At 47.3% G+C, this 22,469-nt stretch overlaps 1 long non-coding RNA gene across 1 annotated transcript; it reads right to left on the reverse strand.

The window, feature by feature from the left end:
• Window positions 1-250: 250 nt before the first annotated feature.
• Window positions 251-4,669, reverse strand: LOC136293733 (uncharacterized). The gene is made up of 2 exons (XR_010722248.1): window positions 4,545-4,669; window positions 251-570 (listed from the first exon to the last, which is right to left on the reverse strand). It is a non-coding gene; the product is annotated as an uncharacterized lncRNA (long non-coding RNA).
• Window positions 4,670-22,469: the final 17,800 nt, after the last annotated feature.

Genomic DNA, 22,469 nt, shown 5'->3' on the forward strand with positions numbered 1-22,469 from the left:
ACAGGAACATTAAACCAAAGCTTATAAATTATTTCATCTCCAGACAATCCAGATCTGTCACTGCTCTGTGTGCAAGGGGAATTTTTTTTTTTTTTTTTTGGTCCAAGAGTTCCTCACAGGCACGAGACATTGATGTATGTGGGAGGCTGACAAGAGAGTCTCAGTGCAGCTTTTTTCTGCCTGCTCACCTGCCAGAGCTTCTGCTTCACTAGCAAGGACCACGGCCACTGAGGTCTCGTCAGACAGAGTATCTAGGTCAAAGCCAGCAAGGAAAGATTTCGTTTTACTAGTTCTTTTTGGCTAGAGCATATTTTTAAGCCTGTGTCTGCACAGGCAGAGCTTATTGCTTTGTGTGGTGTCCATGCAGGAGCACTTCTTGATGGGGCAAAGACTCTGAGGAACAGGAGGTGGCTCAGGTCAAGCCACACCACCTTCAAGTGAGGATTTTTAGCCACTTGCATTGGCTGATGTGAGGCTCCATTCCCACTGTGTTGTCCTGGAAGCCCAGGGCTGATGACCCAGCGGAGGGCAAGGACAGATGCCACAGGATGCGAAGCAGCTTCTCACTCCCTGGATCAGATGAGAACATAAATAATTACTCCTTTAAAAGTGCCCTAGCAGGATAAAAGGTGAAAATGAAAGCAGGTGCCTCAATAGCTGACCACCAGAACAAGACAGGGATGTTGAAACCATGGCCAAGATCAAAATATGCCAGACAATTTTTGTACATGGATTTTTTAATCACTTAATTCTCAACAAAAGTGCTAAAAGCACAGAAGTAACAGGCAGATTTTACTTTTCTTTACTTCTGAGGAGGAGAAAGGCTCTTCCTGCCTAACCTGTACCTAGCGTGCCAGAGTCCAACCTGATGAAGTATCACACCCAGTTAGTCCCATGAATTTTAATGGAAGGGGTGCCTAAGGGATGAGACAGCCCCCAGCTGGGAAAATGCACAGTCCTTCAAAACACGAATTTAGTCAGCTTAAGCTTTGGCTAATTTTTTTACTTTTCCGCCAATCCTGGGAACAAGTGGTGCTCCCAGGGGCTGGGTGTGCACCACGAAGGGCACAGAGGGGCTTCCTGTTCAAGGCCAGCATCCCCCACACCACCACTGCTACCAGGGATTGTCCCCACTGAATGGGGACAGAAAAACAGCCCCTTAACCAAGAGCATGGGTTTTGATACCCATCAAACCCATGGCTTTGGGAAAACACCTCTGGATTAAAGCCAGGCTCAGCTTTGGCACAATTCAAACCACACCCAGCAGAGGTTTTCCCCCGTGGATCAGGGAACTCCTGATTTCTTCCCAGCCCAGAGAGAAGTGCTGCGTACAAACGAGCAGGGTGTTAGTGAGTCCTTAGCTCTGAAAAATTGGAACTACTCCATTTCAAAGAGATACGTAATGCATAAGCGTCTGGGCTCATCTATCTTTCTCATCATCCCTCCTGCCTTGAAGTAAGGTCTTGCTCTCTAAGAATCTAGACAAGAAAAACACTCCAACAAAATGAAAAGCAACCTGGCTGGTGATATATATAAAAGATGACATCTCCAGAAATCCCAAACTTCAAAGGGGCAGCTTTCAGCTCATGACTATCCAACTCCCTCCAGCCCTCAAGGCTAGTGTCATAATCCTAAAGCCACAGGGATCAGTTGATCTCTCCAAATGGCAGCCCAGTGGTCTGGCACACTTCTGGATGTCAAAAAAGTCTGCACTGCCAGCAGCAATATTCTGCAGGGGTTGGTCTCTGAAAGGACAGATAGAGGTGAAACAATCTAAAGGGTCAGTGGCAGGAGGAGGAGGAGGGAGAGGAAAAGGGGTACTTTGAAGGACAGTCACAGGCTGAGGGACTTTGTGGCCTGGTTCGTGAGGGGTTGATGGCACAGGGGGATGTCAGAGGTTCCCGGATGTGCCGGCCATTCCACGCTCCAAGGACTTTCCCCATCTCTCACAACATCCTGTGGCTCATGTTTACAGGATTAGGGAAAGCACATGGTCACAGGACCACAGGTCTTCTCCTTGTCATCCCAGCAGCACAGGGAAACCCCTTCCCTCCTCCTCCAGAACATGCTGCAGGTCCCAGCCCTCCCTCACGACATTCAGGCAGTGGGTGAAGGTAAGGGGACACAAGAAGCTGCCAAGATAAGTAATTGGCTGCCTGCTGGTGAGAACTCTTAATTAGAGGCTTTTCAGCAAGGAAATGTTTATATGAAGTTAATGTATTTACTTTGATGCCCACACACTGTAATAGACAGGCACCTTTCTTATGCTCCAGCAATTAAAGAAGTGTATTGCAAACAAACGCAGCCACCAGCTCCCACAGTCCCTTTCCCCATGGCCCAGAGCATCCCTGAGAGATGGGATGGCCCCAGCTTTCCCAGGGCAATGCCATGTGTGACTATGTTGCTGGACTGGGATCCCTTAGTCCAAGGGGGCTAGGAACTTTCCCCCAACCAGCCTGGAAAACAATAAATTGAGACTAGTTTTCATATTGCAGACTAGGGAAAATAGCTCCTTCTAAGCAGGGCACTGGATTGTGCACTGGCTGCAGTTTCTGAACAGATTGGAGATGCTGTGCTGCTGCAGTTTAATAGAGTCAGTGTTTATTCCTGTGTGGGAGAAACACTCCATTATCTGGCTTATTAATTGTTAGTTAAGTAATGGGAAGGTGCCCAGAGCAGGAGATGAGCTCTCATCACTTGTTTATTAGCTCAGAAACCAGCAGAAATAAAATAACTGGAGATAAATTATCCCAAGTGCTGCCCCAAGTACCACAAACTGACAGATCTGCTCAGAGGGGAATTCGCAGAGAGCTCTCTGGGGGGAGTGCGGAAGAGATAGCAACAGTCAGCCCAATTGGAAATTTCTTGCTTTAATGAAAAGATTTCATCATCTTTGATTCTGAACACCACCGTTCATGGCTGGGATCACATGGATATTCATGGCTGAGAAGGTACCCCTGCTCCTGTAGGAAAACTCAATTTATTAGTCTATCACTGACAGCAAGACAGGTTTTGCATTGGTAGCTTAATGCTGCACGAGAGGAGTCCTTTTTTTATTAAAGAAGCAACATGCAGCTGCAAACACTCTGGCCTGGTCACTGCAGGGCTGTAATAACCTCAAAAAACACAGGCAACCCCATTATCCGCAGTGGAGTCTGGAGCAGGATTGGGAGTCTCCACAAAATGAGTTTAACGAGCACAAGCAGCCCAGAAACCAGCAATGAAAAGGTACAAGACTCTGCCTTGAATCCCAGACAGGTGAAAACACCCAACTTTGGCCAACATTGTAATAGCTCCCACAACTGAACAAGTAAAATTCAGCAGCATCCACATTCATTTCCCCCAAATCCATCCTCCAACAGTGGCCAGAGAGTCATATTTTGCTGGTCCCTGTGCCAGGGATTGGCAGATGTTACCATTCATTTATCAGACCCACGATTCCATAGGAAAGCAGAATACCACAATCAGCAGCATGAAGAAATTTAGCTAAACTAACGTATTTTGTGACATAATTCAGGAGAAGCGGAGTTAAAACAAAAAAAAGAAAGAGAGAGCCGCTCTTCCTTGCAGCCGTTTGCCTAGAAAACACCCCAGCAGTCTTTCTACAGCACATGTAGTGTTTTTTACCGCAGTTCTGGAGGAAGATGCGGGGGGAGAGCCTAGGCCAGGGACCTGAGCCAGCATCAGCAGCACATTAACAAACCCAAGGAAAGCAGCAACAGCTGAAGCTTGGGTCTAACCTCGCACTTGAGGCTGAAATTGAACCAAGGCCATCTCACCTGATTCAGGAGAGCACAGAAGCACCTGAGGCAGCTCTCCACACTGCCACCAAAGGAGGCAGCCCCTAGCACCAGAATAAACGTTTGTGGATACTCCAGACTGAGGGTCCAGCCCTAGTACTTTACAGCAGTTAAAAAATTAATCACAGAAACACTGAAGGGTTTGGGTTGTAAGCTGAATCTCATTCAACCCCTGCTATGGGCAGGGACACCTTCCACTAGACCAGATTGCTCCAAGCCCTGTCCAACCTGGCATTTCAAGCTTTTTTCATGATTCGCAGGATCACCAAATACCAGTGTCCCTAAGACAGTAAACTGTTCTCATCCCAGTCTCTGTCTGTGGAGTTTTCTCCCTGAAGTCACCCCCACAGCCCAGAAAAGGCCCTGCTCACACCACAAAGTGCTTTCTTTAAAGAAGTTCTACGAGACTTGTTCTTCTTTGGAGCCTTATCTCTTCAGATAAGCATCTCTTACTCCATGTTTCATTTAATCCCTTCTGGAAATACAGCAATAAGCACCATTTCATCTGCATCCTGCAACAGAGCACCCCAGATCCAAGCTCATTCCCAAAAAACTTGTTTGTGAGAGAAAAGACTGCCAGCTCCTAGCCCTAGAGAACTCCAAAAACATTGCATCTGGCTCAGCCTCTTCACTTGCTTGCATGTCTCAAGTCAAAACAGAAGAATTCCTTAAGAGCAGCAGCCCCTCTGAGAAACTAATTACCTCCAATCTGCTCCCGCATCCACAGACTCCAAATTTGCCTACCTGCCATCCCAAGTTTTCAAGTTTCCTCCAACTTCAGCTCCCAGAACAAAGCAGAAAACTTCAGGAGTGCCTCACTCCTGCTTTTGTAAGCTCTTGCAGCCACGAATCTGTTCACAGGCGAGCTAAGCAAGGCAGCCCAATTAGGCCTCCCTTACAAGAGCCTTTCATTTAAGTGGATCCAGGTGTACCTTCCCCTTGCTGAAGGTGCTTCCCTCACTGCATCTTCCCAGAGAGGGTACTCTACCTCTAAATTGCTTATCACTTGAAGAATGCTTTGGAAGTGCTGTTATTTTCCTGTCCCTGTCTCAGAACTTTGAGGGTCTGTGACTCATTTGAAAGAGCGGGGGTTTGAAAAGGAGCTCTCTGTTCATAGGGGCGACCTGATGACACAGAGGTAGATGAGCTTCAGGTGAGGCGAAAGGAGACAGACAAAGCAGAGAGGTTTCCTCCTGCTATCCCTGCATATTGATAATCTGGGTTGTTACTGCATCACAGGGCTCTTTTCTGGGATAAATTGTGAGGTGGTTTATATATGAAAATACAGCACCTGCCATCAGCGTAAGCATTGCCTCAGAAGGGCTTTTCAGGAGAGCATGGAGGGATAGGATTTAGGATAAATATTAGAAAAATTTCTTCCTGCTAGGGTGGTGAGGCCCTGGCATATCTTGCCCAGAGAAGCTGTGGCTGCCCCAGCACTGGAAGTGTCCAAAGCCCGGCTGGACAGGGCTGGGAGAGACCTGGTCTAGAGGAAGGTGCTCTAGACCAGGGTTCCAACCCCATGGTGTGTGGTTGGAACAAGATGACCTTGCAACCTAGTCTGCTCTGGGATTCTATGATTCCCACCCACCCCCCCTCCTCCCCCCCGGATATAGGCTGCTCACGAATGCTCTGATCCCAGATGGGAGCATCTCCCTGGATGCATATTCACACCTCGTCTGTGGAAGGTGATCCCATGTCTTTGACTTCTCCCTTCCCACCTCGCTGGCTCAGCCTCTGAACTTCAGACTACTTGTGCTTAATAGAAAGATCTTTTCATCATTCACAGACATTTAGTGGTGTTCCTGCAGGTTCAGCTGTGTCCCTCTGTAGTCCCATCCCTCAGCAAGTCTTCTCCACTGTGCTGGGGATGAGAAGAGCTGCACTGGAGTGAGTTTGTGCTAAAAGTTTTGCAAGGATGTAGCTTAATTGGCTGCCAGGTAGAGCTGGAGAGCACTAAAGACACAGGGAGGACTTTAGCCTTGGAGGTAGAGCAGGATGGATGCCAGGAAAAAGGCTCCACGTCAAAAGGAGCTGTCCCCAGCCTTTCCTCTTGCTGCTCCAGAGTGGGTTTTGTCTTGGAGGAAACTCTCACATACACAGTGAGAGGCAGGGACCAGAAAGGTAGGCAGGAATGAAAATCAATCAAGATTTGTGAAATACACAAGAGAACTCGTTTTTATGCGATAAGTGCCTTCAGAGGAAGCGTTGGTAGACACCTACCACATGTTCAGCCTGCTTAGTGGCACAGTATGCACCATTAATCACTGTCACTCCAAGGAGCCGGCTTCCCACTGAACCATCTCCCAAATTTCTCCCTCTTTCAGCCATTCTCTGCCCTCCCAGGAAGATGAGTTGCATTCACAGACCTGTGAGCCTGCAAATCAGGCTGATGCTCTTGGCAGCTGCCATACCAACCCCTCATTTATTTGGTGCTGAGCCGCCCACTGTGCTTCAGTTCCACTGAATGGACACTCATTTTATCCAGAATAATTTATTTATTCAGCAGCGTGGGCCAAAACAGTGTTAGAGGAGCTGCTGCCTCTGAGCAGGTGAAGTCCATGTGCTGCTGTTCTGCCACAGTGGGACCTTGTCCTTGGAAGCAGCCAGGGAGGGATAAAATCGGTGGCTTGGCCAACACCCTCTGCTCAGAAAAAGCAGCAGCAGCAGCCAGGGAAGATGGTTTGATGGTTTGACTGGTGATGATGAGCGTTGAGCACTCAGGAGCTCTGAGGAAAGACTGGATTGAGAGCAGGAGCAGACCATGGAAATCCCCCAACAGCACTGGGAAAGAAGAACCTTCAAGGACCTGAGTTGTCTGAGGAAGGGAATACGTAATGTGCTTTCCAGACATCATCTCGAGCCTCCTCCACCTGCCTCCTGCTCCCCAGTTTATTGCTGTGGACCATCATAAGCTGCTGTGAGCCTTTGTGGTGTCTTACACTCACCCATCCTGAAGATGAGAGAAGGGGACTTCACCACAGCAGGGTGAGGGGACAGACCTGTCCTAAGGGATATTCACAATGGAGTCCTCTTTTTCCATGTTTTCCATGTGTCAACTCATTTTCAGGCTTTTTTTTTTTTTTTTTTTTTTTTTTTTTTTTTTTTTTTTTTTTTGGTCATACTGCAGATCTTATTCCCACATTTTAATAGCCTGAATTAAGGATCTCAGATCTTATTTTCAAGGTATGGCCCTGGGCAGTCACGTTTGATAACACCTGTTGGGTTAAATATTGCACCTGGGGAGTGGGAGAAGTTGGTTTGTGTGGCAAGAGCTATGAAGAGCCCATGGATTGCACTGTTACGAGGAGAAGGAGAGAAAGAAATGGCTTGGAAGGCATAAAAAGATTCTATTTTCAGGTCTAAAGCCAGTTACCATCTTTAGGGATTAGCTTCATGGAGGGAGAAAATTGCCCTAAGCCCTCCTGCAATGCGGCTCTGCTCTGCACCCCTGAGCTGTCACCGCGGCTGTGGCACAGGGTTAGGGGCAGACAGGACCCATGGAGGGCTGTTCCTTGCAGCAATCCCAAATCCCCAGTCCTCCTGGTCGGGCAGAATTACATCCCTCACTTGATTTTACAGAACCACAGACAGATGGGCAGCAAGGACCATAAACTCACTTGCACTGCCCCAGTCACAGACAAGCTGCTGAGTCAAAGGTGCAGCTTTTGCTGATCCAGGCTCAGTTTCCCAGCACGGCACTTCCCACTTTTCCTGCTTCCCCTCTCAGCCCTTCATACACATTCCCCACCTCTGGAGAGCTTTCTGCTAGAAGCCTGGAACAGCAGCAGCCCTTCCCCATGCCCCCTTCTCTCCAGGGCTCTGGAAATGGTACCACAATCCTGGGAATACTTTTATTTTCCATGTAACACCTTGACTGACCTCCGTGTGTGTGTGACAGTCCTAAACCCAACACGAGGGGCAGCTGCCAAGGCTGGGGGTATACCAGGCTCTTGAGACTCTGCTGCAGGTTGGAATTTAGAAAAGGGGATCCCAGCCAGACAAAGAAGGCCCAATGGGTCTCTGCATCTCTTCTAGAGGAGGGAGGGATTCAGCTTCCAATCCACAGATCACTGTGGCAGGGACTGCTGGTGGCATGCACCACAAATGTGAGGGGAATTGGGGTGAGATCCTCCAGACCAGGGAAAGGAAAACAACAGAGACCAAGAGAAATGAGGCCAAGCAAAAACCCTGCTCTGTCCCTAACTCACCCTTTCAGGTTTTTGTTGGGTTGGTGTTTTTTTTTTTTTTTTTGTTTGTTTGTTTTCTACAGAGGAATCTGCAGAGTGACAAGATTCTGAGCTTTTTGGGTTATAAAGGGCCCGTGTTCCCGTGCCAGGGATGGCACCAAATCCAGCTCTCCAGAAACTCCAGAGTGAGGGCAATCCAAAATTATATTCAACAGCTTGTAGCAGTAAAGGAAATCAAGGACCTAGAGCTTCATTTTATAGGGCTGCTGTCAGCAGAGGAATAAAAGCTCATGGCATGACTCCATGCAAGTCCAGGGCACCAAAAAACCCCATGGAAGATAGATTCTGATGTCACTGAACAAGGAGAGATGGGAGGAGGAGAGAAATCAATAAGAGTCAGGCTGCCAATGCCCCATGTGCTTCTTTCTCATCCTAAAAAGCACAAGGCTTCTGAAAATTGGGTGGAGATAATCAGCATTTAACAAGTAAAGGTTTTCAACTTGGGTTTATGTTTCCTTCTCAATCCCTACATTGGAGAAAGCAAAAAGCTTTTGAATGCTATATACAAACATTTTTTATAGCTTCTTGTATTCCCTTTTGCTTAGCACTGAATAAAGGTTTGACTCCTACGTCAAACCCTCCAGAGCCCACCCAGTGAATCCCCAGCCAAGGTTATCTCATGGCTTATGGACTATGAAAGAAATGGATTGTGGTAGAAATCACAAAACCTCACTTATTTCTGGGTGCAGGAGTTTCAATGGACTGGCTGTAGTCTGTGGAATCTTCTGGCTCTCTCTGGCTCCAGAAAGGCACAAGCCAGGATGAGCTGAACTCTTGCTCTCATCCCTAGGCACAGGAGAACTTCAGAAAGGGTGGTCAGAGGGATGCTGCCACTACCTCCCAGCCTGGGTCACTTCCTTCCATCAGAATTTGGTGACGCCCCCCACCAGCCAGAGCTGGCAAAAGGGAGGGTAAGAATACTCCCCAGTCTGAGAAAGTCAAACAACATTGTTAAACTCAGCGCCTTCCCCCCAGCCCTTCTGCTCACAAACCAGGGATTTAGAAACAAGAAAAACTGAAAATCTTCAGATACAAGTATTTATTTGCAGGTGCTAAATGATTTCTTGATTAATTCTGCAACCTGCTGCTCACTCTCTGTTTGGTGCTTCACTGAGAAATTATTTTAGCTCGACAAAGAACTTCCAGCCTGGAATGTGCCTAGTGTGGGCAGCAGGGCAGTAATTGGCTCGAAAAACAAAACAGTGAGGAAGAACATGAAACTAATCTGAAACCCTTTAAGCCAGATAAAGGCTTTACTTTACCATGGGCACGTCTAAACTTTTCCAAGCCTAATAACAAAGCATTATCGCTGCTGCAGATGTTAAAACGCGAGCCTTGCGTCAAGGGACAGGGTAAAGAGAGAAGAAATGACTTGCCTATAAATACAGATACCAGAGCAGGCTCTCCAATTCCAGACTTTAACATGCCCCTGTTTTACGGTGGGATATCATCAAAATTTCAATGACAATACAAAGGGAACCCACAAGAAAGACGGTGGAAGCCTGTTTGCAAGGGACAGGAAAAAGGGAAATAATTTTCAACTGAAAGACGGCAGTGTTAGATGGGATATTGGGAAAAGATTTTTTCACTCTGGGGGTGGTGAGGCCCTGGCACGGGTTGCCCAGAGAAGCTGTGGCTGCTTCTGGATCTCTGGAATTGTCCCACGCCAGTTTGGACAAGGCTTGGAGCAGGCTGGGACAGTGGAAGGTGTCCCTGCCCATGGCAGGAGGTCGTACGAGGTGATCTTTAAGGTCCCTTCCTTCCCTGTCATTCTATGATCTTATGAATGCAGGAAAGGAATGGCTATCCCAGCCTTATCCTAGCAGCCCAGACAGGATTTGAACACAAGATCCTTCAGCAGATTGTCTTCCCAAGTCCCCAGCCTTGCCATTTGCTCCAAGGAGCACACAGCAAAATACGCAGCAGATGCAGCAATTCTGGAGACAGTAACACGATGTAAACCATTACATCAGGCTCCTGCCTGCCAGGGAAAAGCCTGGACATGGGAAGTGGTGACATTCTGAAATCCTGACTGCTTCAAGGAGTGCTTTTTAATTTATTCATTGATTACTGCATGGTATGAAATCCCCCTTTCCAGCCTAGGACAAGCCTCACTCAGAAAAAGAAGAGACCTGTGCAATTTTTCACCTCTTGCCACTGAAATAAAGCAGTAAAAAGAAGATAATCAGGTCTAATTTAATTATCTCCCTCCTAAGGCAGCTGCCCCACCCTGACCCTTTTGGGGAGCCCATGGTGTGCTAAACGCCAGGAACTGCCCAAGACCTGCTAGGAAGTTGGGAGCAAAACATCTCCATCCTCTGGAGACAGCATCCTCTTTCTGTGCATTGCCTTTTTAGTGTGGAATTTGAATTCCTGGCCAGGAATCCAAATAAACATGCAAAAATGTCAAAAAACAGCCTTAAAATTTTTGTAGCACCCTGTCAGTGGTCCATACCTAGGGAAACACATGAAGGATGTGCCTGTCTTTCAGGCCTGAGGAATTCTCTTTTTTTGTTCTATCAGGGGTGCCAGAGCAGCTCAAGGTACAACTCAGAGGTAGCAGGAATTATGTGTTTTCTAGAAAGGAAGGGGCAGGGAGACTCCTCTGGCAGCATAAGTCAGTTCAGATGGTGCTGGCTTACAGGCCTCTTCCTTTATATTGATTAATAATGACACATTTGAATGGACAACATAAATTAATTTCTGAATTGCACCATTAGTAAGTAATTAATTTCTTTGCTCTGTGAAACTAAGATATCACTGTTATCTAAATCTATGAAGAGAAGAAATGCTGAACGAGGACTCCATTAATGTAAAAATTGATTTTTCCATTTACCCTCTTCTGAGGCTTTTTTTTCCCCCCTGTCCCTCCCTCCTCCAATGCATTTATTTTTCAAGTGGCTGGGGATGGGGAGAGTAACCTAATTTATATTTCCAGTGGTAATCAAAAGATCATGCATGCTCATTTCAACCAAATGATGTCATTATGAAGGCTGTTAAAGCTGGGGTTGCCTTGGAAACACAAAATACTGATGGTTGAGGTTGGACTTTGGAGTTCTGGGTAGGCAGTAACGAGCAAACGGTGTGGCCAGGCCTGGCCTGACTGGGCATGCAAGGAACATCACCCCAGGTCACTCAGATGTTCTCTTTAGCACTCACCAGGCTGCCATTTCCCCCATTTCCCCCACTTCCTGCCATATCCCGTGAGTTCTGTGGAACCAGCAGTGGAGGGCTCGCTTGCCCCGATGACAAGCAGGAGTGACGAGGAGAGGGAAGGGCACTGCGGCTGAGGGCTGCATGCTGCCTGCCACCAGCTGCCCCATTCCTGCTTCCCAACCCCAAAACATGCACCTGCTGCCTCTGGATGGAGATTCAAGGGGCATTCAGGTGGTCTCTGATGATCAGAGCCAGGATCTAGCTGTAGCCAAGGTGCTGGATCCTCCTTTCCATCCCTGATTTCCATTTACTTGGTAAATCGTCCAGGACATGTCCAGCCTTGGTGCAGATCATGTTTCCCGTCATGCAGGTGCAGCCTAGAACAGGGAGATTAATTTTGAGTGCCCCAGAGCATGGCAGTTGCTTGCAAAGACCAGCAACCTCACAAACCAAGACATGTCTGTCCCCTCTTACAGTCCAGGATCCATCAGGCAAGTATACTTTAAGAGTAATTTTAAAATCAACAAGAAATTTTAACTGACTTTCTATTACTTCAAGAAGAAAAAGCCCTAATTTTTTCCGTGCAGGGAGTATTTCCTTGGCTGCTATGCTCAGATGATTTGAGGCAGCTGTGCCTAGTGTTGCTTGCATGGAGGGGATGCCAAGAAACAGTGAAACGGGCTGGGCACCAGGTTTTGGGCAGTCCCATGTCTTGGTTTTGGAAAGACAGGTGTCTGCTAAGGAAGGAAGGAGCCTCCCTTAAAATGGAGAACATAAACCCCGTCCCTCTGAATTATTATAATTTTGAAATTAAGGGGCTCTCAGGCAAAGATATAGGAGTAGGAATAACAGTTCTTTACTAGGAAAATTAAAATAAAAGTGCAGTAGTACAAAAACAAACAACAAAAAAAATCCACTGACAGAGTCAGAATACAACCAGACACCACTCTGTTGGTCAGGGTGTTGGGAGCAGTCCAGTCAAGTCCTCCTGCAGTGACAGATGTGGTTCTGTTGGAGCAGAGATGACCCTGTAGAAGGGTGCAGTTTTCCTCTGAAGGTCCAGTGGTGGTGTAGATGGGTCTGGTCTTCCTCTGGGAATCCAGTGCAAACAGGCTGTCCTGGTGTTCCAAATCTCAGATTTTTATCCAGGTAGGAATTCTTGGCTCCTCCCACTGGGTGGAGCATCTCCCAGTGGGATGATATAATGTTTTCAGCCATGCAGTGAGCCTCAATGGCCCATTAAGAGCAGATATTCCCCTGGAGGGAAGATGGGTCCTGGAAGGGATAAAGAACACTGCCCCACCTGGTTTTAACAGCTGGCCAATAGAAGACCTACCCCTGGAGTTATGAGGGATGGGTCATGGAAGAGATTAAGGACACTGCCCCAGATGGTAATAGAATGCATACGTTTGGTTACCTCTTGCTTTGCAACCCAAGACACCCCACCAAGACAAAAGGATGAAGACTGATGCTGCAGTTTTGAGACAACTCCTGGGTCTCTTCAGCCGGTTCTGCTCTTCCCAGTTCAAGGTACGGGGAGAGGAAGCTTGGGACTGAACTGGAGATGCTTTAGTGCAGCTGATGAGCCACTCGGGTCCTTCAGCTGCACCCGGCCACAATTTCACAGTTCATTTTCAGCTTTTTTCCTACCCAGTCCCAAGAAGAACCAATGTCACCTCTGATCACATCATGATTTAAAGTACACCTCACAGAGAGGGAGGCAAAGCCTGAACCCCATCTCCAAATATCCCTGTTTGAGGGAACAAAGCCAGTGAAATTATTTACAGAGAGTGTTTTGGCGGCTGCTCCTCCCCCCCCCCCCCTTTATTAAAGAGGGCAGAACAAAACATGCATACAAACAAGTCAATGGGATGAAACATTTATTGCCTGTGCAAGGAGTGTTAAATGAACTCATTTCAGCTTCTCAATTAATATCCGGATGTCCCCAGCCACCGCCAGGGTTTTTTTCCCTTTGGTGAGTAGGTAATGACATTAATACCACCATGTGATCCTTCTCTTCCCTTGCTGAATCACCTTCCCCTTCCACGCAGGAGTTTCATCAATTGAAATTGTTTGAATGCAGCAAGAAAAATAATAAAAGGAACGTTTCCTAACATTGGCAGAAGCATTTCAGGCATGAGCACTTTGAATATTTATTCGCCCTTTGTGGGAGCAATCTCAGCAAGGAAAAGTCAGTGTGAATAAAAGGAATTGCAAATACCAGTGAAGGAACTCCGTAGTTTTCATTCATGAGAATATTTGCACAGGCTCGTGGGAGAATTATCAGTCAAGGTAATACAAAATACCTGGTAGCATCAACACTTCAGATACTCCATAATCCTGCTTGTCCAATGGAAAACATCTTTTCCTGAGAGCTGAGGGCCTAAGCTGGTATGTTGGGGGCTTTCATTCCTGGCGTGGGAAGACTAGAGAGGGATTGGAAAAGTTTGGAGAATTGTCTTTGCCCCGTTTCTGTGTCACAGTGCCTTCTATTCCCTCCCCCTCTCCTCTCTCATCCATCTCTCTCCCTCAAGCTGGAACGAGCAAGCTCAGCTTCCTTCAGAAGTCCAAAAAAGGGGGGGAAAAGATGTGGCCAAGAAGCCAGAACTGTTGGGGCCGTGGGAAAGCAGGGGACTCATAGGGAAAAGCTAGTGGAGGAGCAATTCATGGCAGAATGTTATACCACAGATCTGGAATAGACAAAATTCCATGTGGGATGGAAATGAGGGTGAATCAGTGAGGAGCAGAGCCAAAACATCCTTCTGCCTGGGAAAGAAGAAGCAGGATAGCAGCATCCACTGCATTTTTTGGGGGTCAGCAATAAAAGCACCAAGGTCTATTTACTCATAATTAGCCTTTCTGGGGGAAAAAAAAAAAAAAATCCTGTGAAAGTTCATTCTTGCCATAGAATTTTATAGGGTGGTTCAGAAACTTATTGGAAGGATATTATCTTGCCCAGGTTTTTAGAGCATTTCTCTAGAACCCTGTTGGTTTCAGCCCTGTTAAATTCAATAACTTCCCTAAGGGAGTGCTTTAAGTGTCAGGCTTGATTCAGTTATATAAAGGGATAAGGGAATAATCGTTAGACAGCACACAAGGATGGGAGAAGTGGTTTTGTGTGGCACCAGTCTTATTTAAGAACAGTCTGAATTTATAGATGAGGCTGATGAGAAAGTTGGAAGCAGCTAACGTAAGTGTTAAAGACAAAAGCCAGGCAGTGCTTTTAGAGAGGGCTGGGATACCACAGAGACATGGGGATGGTTTCAGACGAGTATTTTAAGTGTTTTTAGCTGTTTGCCTTGGTTTCATCAAGACGATGTCCTGTGTGCTGTTCTTGCTATTCATAATGTAAGCTATGGGCACTGGGGCCTCTATCCCAGCCTGTGTTTCTTGCTTTGCAGTTAACACATCCTGCAATTATTAGCAATCCAAAACACTGAAGGCTTTAATATTTCTTCTTACTTCTAATACAGAATATTTGACTTCTAAAATACTGTTGTCATAGCACCTTAAATCATTATGACAGTGTGAACCATGACTAATCCTTCTGAGTGTTGAACACAGGCACAGTCTGGAAACCCAAATCAGCACCTCTCTTTCCAAGTACCCACCTCATCCTCTCCAGAAAGGGGGGAGGTGGGTAAACATGGCCTTCAGGAGACAGAGGATGTGAAAAAGGGTGGATGTCTCCATCTGAGACCTGCTCTGGTCAGGAGACAGCCACAATTTGAAGAGAAGGAATGGTATGAGGCTGGCTTTACAATGTTGAGCTGCAGAGGAGAGGCCTTTCCCTGCTACCAGGTTTCTAGCGGTACATGTGAACTTAATGATGCTCTGATAGCTTTTCACTTCAAATATAAAAAATACTCAACACAATCAGGCAGGTCCAACTCCATTTCCTTCACTGACAGAACCAAATAGCATGGATTTTCCAGCCAGTAGCCAAAACGACTGAAGCTTTCTGCTGCTAACCAAGGATTCTCATCAGCATTTCTGCTTCATAAACAGGTCACGTGCAACTTCCTCAGCCTTCCATACCTGAGACCCTTCAGGAAGAGGCACCTCATGACCTCAGCCTAATCCATCCCTGTTCCTGGGCTCCCTCAGGCCGTGCTCACAAACTGTGTGGTGCTTTCCCAAATCTGGATCTGATGATGTTCAAGACATCACTGAGCAACACCACCGCCATCAGCTCCTACTTTTCTAAAAGAAAGGACAGCTGCAAGAACTCTTCCCAACCACCCAAATGCCTGATTTATCTCCAGCGTTACTCAACTCTTCTCAGCCTGCTGATTTCTTGGTCTGTCATTCCACACCCTTTTTATAGCTTCTTTGGGTCCATCCCTGGCCCGAGCGTGAGACGCTCCATTTGTTTTGGCAAGAATGTCCCTGAGATTTATACCTGTAATTATCCAGGCAACCTTTCCGACAGGGAATTTTAAAATGATCAACGCTAAAGCAAACTACACATTAAATGTGATTAATTAGGCACCAAATGACTGTGAGGCTGCACCTCCCTGCTTGTTAAGCCTGTCAACTGGAGCATCCCATTCTCCCATCCATCCATCCGTCCATCCATCCATCCAACCGTCAGCATCCCTGGCTGATCCCACCACTGTGAGACACCACCCAAAAGTGGCCATTCCCATTGGATAGAGCGTCTCTTCCCTGGCAATGCCCATGGGAGGGTTACGGTGTGAACAGCCACAGAGGATGACATCCACCCCCCAAAGTTTCATAGAGGACTGAGACTTCTTCTTAGGTCTTTGCGTATCTCTTCTGCCCCTTGGGCTCTCTGTCCACCCTGGTGGGAGTCGTGAGGGAACGGCGCTGCTGGAGGGATGCTGAAGAGGTGACAGAGGATCTCAAGTGACAGGAGACAGAGGAGCACAAGCCCAGCTGGGAGGAAGGTTAAACAAGATGCTGCTCCCTCAGCACCAGGTTCTCTCTCTGGAATTGTCTTGCCATCCCTAGCTCCCCTAACAGAGCTCTCTCCTTGCTCCCTGAGCAGGCTCCAGCCTTACCTGCCATCAGAGCACCCACTATCTGTATAACTGGGGAGAATAGCACCTGTCAGGATATCCATCATGTCCCAGGGAGGTGTAGGGTCCCCTTCTATTAGAAAGGGCTGCAGGAGCATTAAGAGGGAGCATTTCCAAGAGATCCAGCTTCACAGCATGCTTAGCAGGTTGCACAGAGCTATCCATTATGGCCTGCATGGAGCTGAGGTTTTCCAGAGCTTGCATTTTGCTGCTGCGTTGCCCAAAGACAGTAAAAATCAGTCACAGTCAAGCCTGCATTGACCTTCAGTCAGCAGCTCCAGCACACTGGAATTGCAGGAGAAACGCTGATCAGTGTTTCCCTATTCTCTGGGCAAAGTTATTGCATATAAATTGTGTATTGATTAGAGCCAGAAATTGTAAAGAAGCCTCTCTGAGAAAACTGGAGGGTGGGAAGAAATTCAGAGGCTGACAAAAGAGCTACTTTAATTAGGAAGGGAAGCAAAGCGATGGGAAGGAAAAACAAACACAGCCTCCCCTCAGGAGACTCCCACTCCAGATCTGAAATTGTCTCTCTTACAGAAAAGAAATGGATTTTGGAGCTGGGAAATGGAAGCAGGAAAAAGAGCTGGCTTTTCCTCTCCACCCCAGCACTGAGGAAGATGGAGAAAAGAGCAGCTATGCTTTCTGCCACTCCTGAATTTCACGTGCAGAGCAAGGAAAGCAATGGATGACCTCACAAGAGTGTAACAGCCGTGCTTAACTCTGCCTTCAAGTTCCAAGTGCTTCAGGGTAATTACACATCTTGCACTTATTAGCTGTAATTACTGGGTTCTGTAATCTGCAGAATGTGTCATTAGAGCATGGGCATTCTCGAGTGGTCTAAATAGGATCAGAGAAGTTTCTTGTTTATCCTTTGACTTTTCCTGCCTCGGCCTTAGGTGATGTGCTGCTTCTCCTGCTGGGAAGCCTCAGCATCCCCCCAGGACCCCTGCAGCCACCACAGACTGTGGTTCCTGACCTGGGACAAGTGTGGGAACACACACAGCCCAGGCCTGCAGCTGATTAAGGGCTACAGGAGCCTTTAAAAAGTTTGGCTCTCCCTCACATAGCCAAAATGTGGTGTTCACAGTCCCAGTACTCCTTTGGATAAGCACCATTACACCAGGAGCAGCTGGATCAGCTGCAGGCTTCCAGCTCCTGCCTCCTGTTCCTTTGCTGCTCAGCACTGCCAGGACTCTGCCTTCAACAGGAAAGCTCCTGAATCACACAGCTACCAACAAGGAGAAAATAGAGGATTTAATGTCAGTTTGGACCTACATAAAAACCCTGCCAGCTCATCCACAGATGAGACTGGTGAGAACCAGAACAGGTTCCCGCGAACATCACAGTGTAAAGAAATGAACAGGTTTAGGACTCTCCTACCTTCCAGACTGGTTTCTCCCCTCCCCAAATTCTGTGTGAGTCACTTCTCCATTCACCTGGACTACTCTCCAGCCTCCCCTGATTTCTGGGACACAGGCTGGTCCCCCACCTCCAGGTGGTTGCTCCAGTCCACCCCTGCATGCAGTAGTTCACCCTTGCAGGTGTCTCACAGCCCAGATCCTACTTTTGCCCCCAAAAGTAAATAGAACCTCTCAATTAATGTCCATCTCTCTTTCCAGATGAAAGCAAGCTGGCAGCTTGGCCAGAGCAGTGGGGAGCCCTGGGATTCCCACACCTTGGACAATCAGCTTCTGGGTACAACAGCTCCCAGGGCAGCTTAACTTTGTTAGTGCCACTTTTTTTTTTCCAAAAAATCCTTTTAATTTCACCCCAGTGCACAAAAGGGAGAAGCCAGTCTGCCCATCCATCCCTGCACAGAAGATTCTCAGATCCAGGCTTTCCTAAAACCCGGGAGGTTGTAGCAAAGGATAAAGCCCAAGGATAAAGACAGCTCTAGAACATTTGTCTCCAGTGTGATGCTTCCAAAGCAGGTGCCGCCAAATGGGCACAAATCAGACAGTGCCACCAAGCCCAGATTGACCTGAATAAGTTGCATCTGCTGTGCCCAGGTTGTGCCTTACCCATCCTTGAGTGGTTTTTCTTTTCCCACAACATAGGTCTTTACAGAAGCTTGGCAATCCATCTTTGCGTGATATAAAGATTTTACTTCCTTTTGGTTCCTGCTTATTGTTTGGGCAAAAGTAAAAAAAAAAAACAAAAACAAAAAAACCAAACCAAACCAAAAAAAAACCCCCCAAAACCACCAAAAAACCCCCCAAAACAAAACAAAACCCAAAAAAGCAAACAAAACAAAAAAAAAACAAACCACCACCACCAAAAAAAACACCAACCCACTTGCAAGTGGAAAAGAATAAATCAAAACCAAAAGAGTTTGTGAGATACCCTGGACTGAAATGTACCCTTCCTTCCACCCAGATTCAAGAAGGTATCCAATATTAGAATACTTTACTATCCCACTTGGCTTAGCAGCTTACTGCAGCCAGGGTCATGGCAGCAGTATCCTCATCCCTAATGCTTATGGAAGTGCCCCAAAAAGCCAGGCAGGTAGAGGGGGGCATCACACTCCCCACAGGGCTAGGGAATACCTGGGATAATAATTTTTTTCCAGAAGCAGCAAGCTCCAGCCTCACTAACAGAGCTAATGCATCTCTCCAGGACAACAAAATGTAACTAAGCACAACGCGAGCAGAAATTTCCATGGCAATTTTTACTGTGAATTGTATGTGACTCATTTTTATGAGCCTCTAACACCCCTTGAAAGCAGCACTCACCTGTGGGAGGCCCACGGCCACCTCGCACTGGCCAACCAGCGGAGCTGTGGTGGTCTAAAACCAGAACATTGTCCATGAAACCACCTAGGGAGAGAAAAAAAGATAATAAGGTGTGACCATCATTTCCTTTTTGTTTCCTAGGGAACCAGCATCCCATCCCTGATGCAAACAATGGGGTCCCCAAATAGACAAATTTTGGTTTCTCCTCCCTCTGGGGAAGCCTCTGAGGCGCCTCCACTGAAGCCAGCAGGGCTCATTGGGGTTTACATAGACAAAAGAGGGACGTGCATGGACCCTGGGCTCCACAAGCAGTGCCAGAGGTGCCTGTTATGGTAGCTCCAGATTCCTGGCCACCAGCCAGCAGGTGAGGTGGCCAGGCAAACCAAAAGCATCACTTATCTTTTTTTTCGTGCTTGGGATTTACCTCCTTGTTCCTTTTGCACTGTCCAAGGCCTGGAGATGAGAGTGGATACAATGGCAATCATTAGAGGAGCAATTACTTATCTCACAGGAGCTCTGAGAGGCTTAATCAGTTCATATTTGTAAACCACGATGAGCTGAACGGTGCAACACATCCAAGGAGAAGAATTGCTCACAACAAAGCCCAAAGCAAGGCAGCTTTGCTGGCTGAGCTCCCCTCCAAGCCTGGCCGCTCCTCCAAGCACAGTGGAGCTGAAAGACACCTACGGGAGCATTCCCTGCTGCTGCCTGCCCTCCGGGCCCGGCGGGAATACGACACTAATGACACCCTTCAGAAATGTAATTAGCCTGCCTTCCTGGTGAGGTGCATTAGGGAGAACTCGGAGGCTCGGAGAAGTGGGCTCCAGTGGGTGAGAGCCAAGGCTTGTGCTTTGAAAGCTGCATTAGGGAAGGGGGAAAAAAAAAAAAAAAAAAACAGAAAAGAAAACGTTCTAATATTACTTAATTACCCTAAGACATCCTGAGATGTAATTGAGCTTGGAGGGCTAAATGAAGGCTGTGCGTGTGAGACCGGCAGAGGTTGATGCATTTATAATGAGACCACTTTGCAAGGCAAACAACGTCCCCGTGGAGGGAGAGGGGGGCAAAGAGGAAGGACAAGAAGGGGGCTAGGCAGGTATTGAGGTGCCTGAAGTTCTACACCAGCTTCGTGCAAAGTCTCTTTCCCCTCTGCTCCAGGCCAGGCCGGATGGAGGCAGGATGGGAAGCGAGGGGTGTGGACGCAGGTAGAGCAAACCCCGGAATCAACTTGCTCACGGTTTGGATGCTGAAAACCCCCTAAAAACCCCTTAGTATCCAATAAACGGGCTGTATCAGCTGTCAGAGACATCCCTCCATCCAGATACAAACCTGAGCCGTTGAGCAGCATCCCCCTGGGGAAGCCTCCGGGCAGGGAGTGGGATGAGACAGCCAGAACAATTCTTCATCAGGGCAGGGCTGTCTCTGAGGGTGAGAGGGGAAACCTTCCCCAGAGTGGTCAGTATTCATCCCCACTGCTCCCCTCTGGAGATGAACTGGGATGGAAACCAGGTCAGCCAGATCCCAGTCCTGGAAAACATTCCTTCCATCCACAATGCCAGAGGGCCCGCTGCATCCACACAAGCCCATTCCAGCCCTGATTTACATACTGTACAGAAGGAGACATTAAAATCCAAACGGTTTATGGTAATTAACACTCATTTAAATATTATACTGGTAACCATCACTTCCAATTCTTCTCAGCCTTGAAGGGGCTCCGTGTGCACATTCACATGTACAGGGAGATTTTAAAGGGATACTCCATCTTCTCTCCAGATTGCTGCCTTCCCAGAAAAAGGATGTTTAATGTTCATTAATTGTTTCATTTGGAGAAATTGCTGCGAAAAGCCACCACAGGAGAGCAATTTTTTTTTTAATGATCATTATTATTTTTGGAAAGAAAGTAATAATGGGGAGCCCTGCCTGTGGCAGGGATGTATTAGCTGAGCGTGACTCTGTGGCGGCTGTTAAAGCCCTGTGATGGGTAACACAGAACGGCCTGTCACCAGAGGAATGAAGACTGTGGAGATCAAACAACCTTTAAGTGGGAACAAATGCATTATTTATCACAAGTTAATCCTTCTTTCTCCTTTTTCACCCAAGCAGCAGGACTGGGTGGCATGGGAGGCCAAGGGGACCTGTCAAGCACCTTTGATGGGTCTTGCACTGATCCAGTCCTTTGTGATACCAAAAATCAGTGGGGAGTAACCAGGCAGCAGACAAATCCATAGGTTGTGGTACAAAATCAAGTTGTGAGAGGCTACAGTTGTCCCAGCCCTGTTTTCGAGAGCTGGTCCAGCAAGGCCAGTCAGTCAGGGCCTTGCAATCCAGGGAAAGCTGGACCACAGCATCCCTGGAGGATGAGGAAGAAGAGAAGATGCCCATTGCTGTATCCTTCAGGTTGCAGTCCAAGCACAGACAGCTCTGTGTCTTCCCATCACCTGGGGAGTTTCCTCAGGATGCAGGAAGTTTTCCTTGAAGGGATATCAAACAATTTCCACTCCAGCATCTAACAGGTGTCCAGACAGCCGGTCCCACTGATCCACAGAGATGCCAGCTCCTTCTGGGAATAACTCTGGCACACGATGGGAAAAGGCTGGTGTGGTTGCCCAATATGTGCCCCATGTCCACCTCTTCCCTCAGAGCCCCAGGAAGGCAGGCAGGAATGTGAGACCTGCACACTCTGGGATCCAGCTGTAGGGAGAGCTCCTCTCCCCTCACAGCCCAGATCAAATGATCAGCAATCCCAGCAAGGGCAATTGATCCATGTGCACACCTCATTGGAAAAAAAACTGATGCCTTGGGAGGGCTGACCTGAAACAGAGACTGAGACTAAAGTAGGCATTTATTGAAAGGCCTCCAGGATCCACCTTGGGCAGGACAGGAGCCTGGCCAGGGCTACACCCAAGGTGGACTAAGAATGGTCACAAAATGGACAAACAGTCACAAGGTCTCACACTTTTATAAATTTTGGTCCATTTGCATATTGGGGTTTAATTCTCCAATTACAACTTCAGGTGCTGAGGTGCCAACCTTCTTGTTCTTCCCTCCAGCCCACCCTTGTGTGTGCTTTTGGGCCTGAAAGTTGTCCTTGGTCTTCAGCAGGGAAAGGATTTGTTTTGTCTTCCTACTCTGTGAAGAGAGCTCACCAGCACCTAATGTGAGGCTCAGAACTGCACCCCTGGGCAGCACAGAATCTGAAAAACAAGAAAGCTAAAACTTAAGGCATCATTTCCCCCCTTTAGAGGCTTGATAAGGCCTTTTCCTTGCAAGTCTTTATTCTAAATATCTACTAATAATAGATATTCAGTAACAAATAAGTATCTAATAACAGTAAACAGCTAACAATAATAAACATCTAAGAATAGATAAATATCTAATAACAGTAAACATCTAACAACATTAAACCCAGGATACCCAGGACGTTTGAAAGCTACATACTCCAAAACATTGCTGCTCACCCACTCATCCACAGGAAAGCCTGGGAAG

Source organism: Chamaea fasciata, unplaced genomic scaffold (genome assembly GCF_029207755.1).
Source record: "Chamaea fasciata isolate MVZ Bird 193981 ecotype frontalis unplaced genomic scaffold, bChaFas1.0.hap1 SCAF_9, whole genome shotgun sequence".
Classification (NCBI taxonomy): Eukaryota; Metazoa; Chordata; class Aves; order Passeriformes; family Sylviidae; genus Chamaea; species Chamaea fasciata.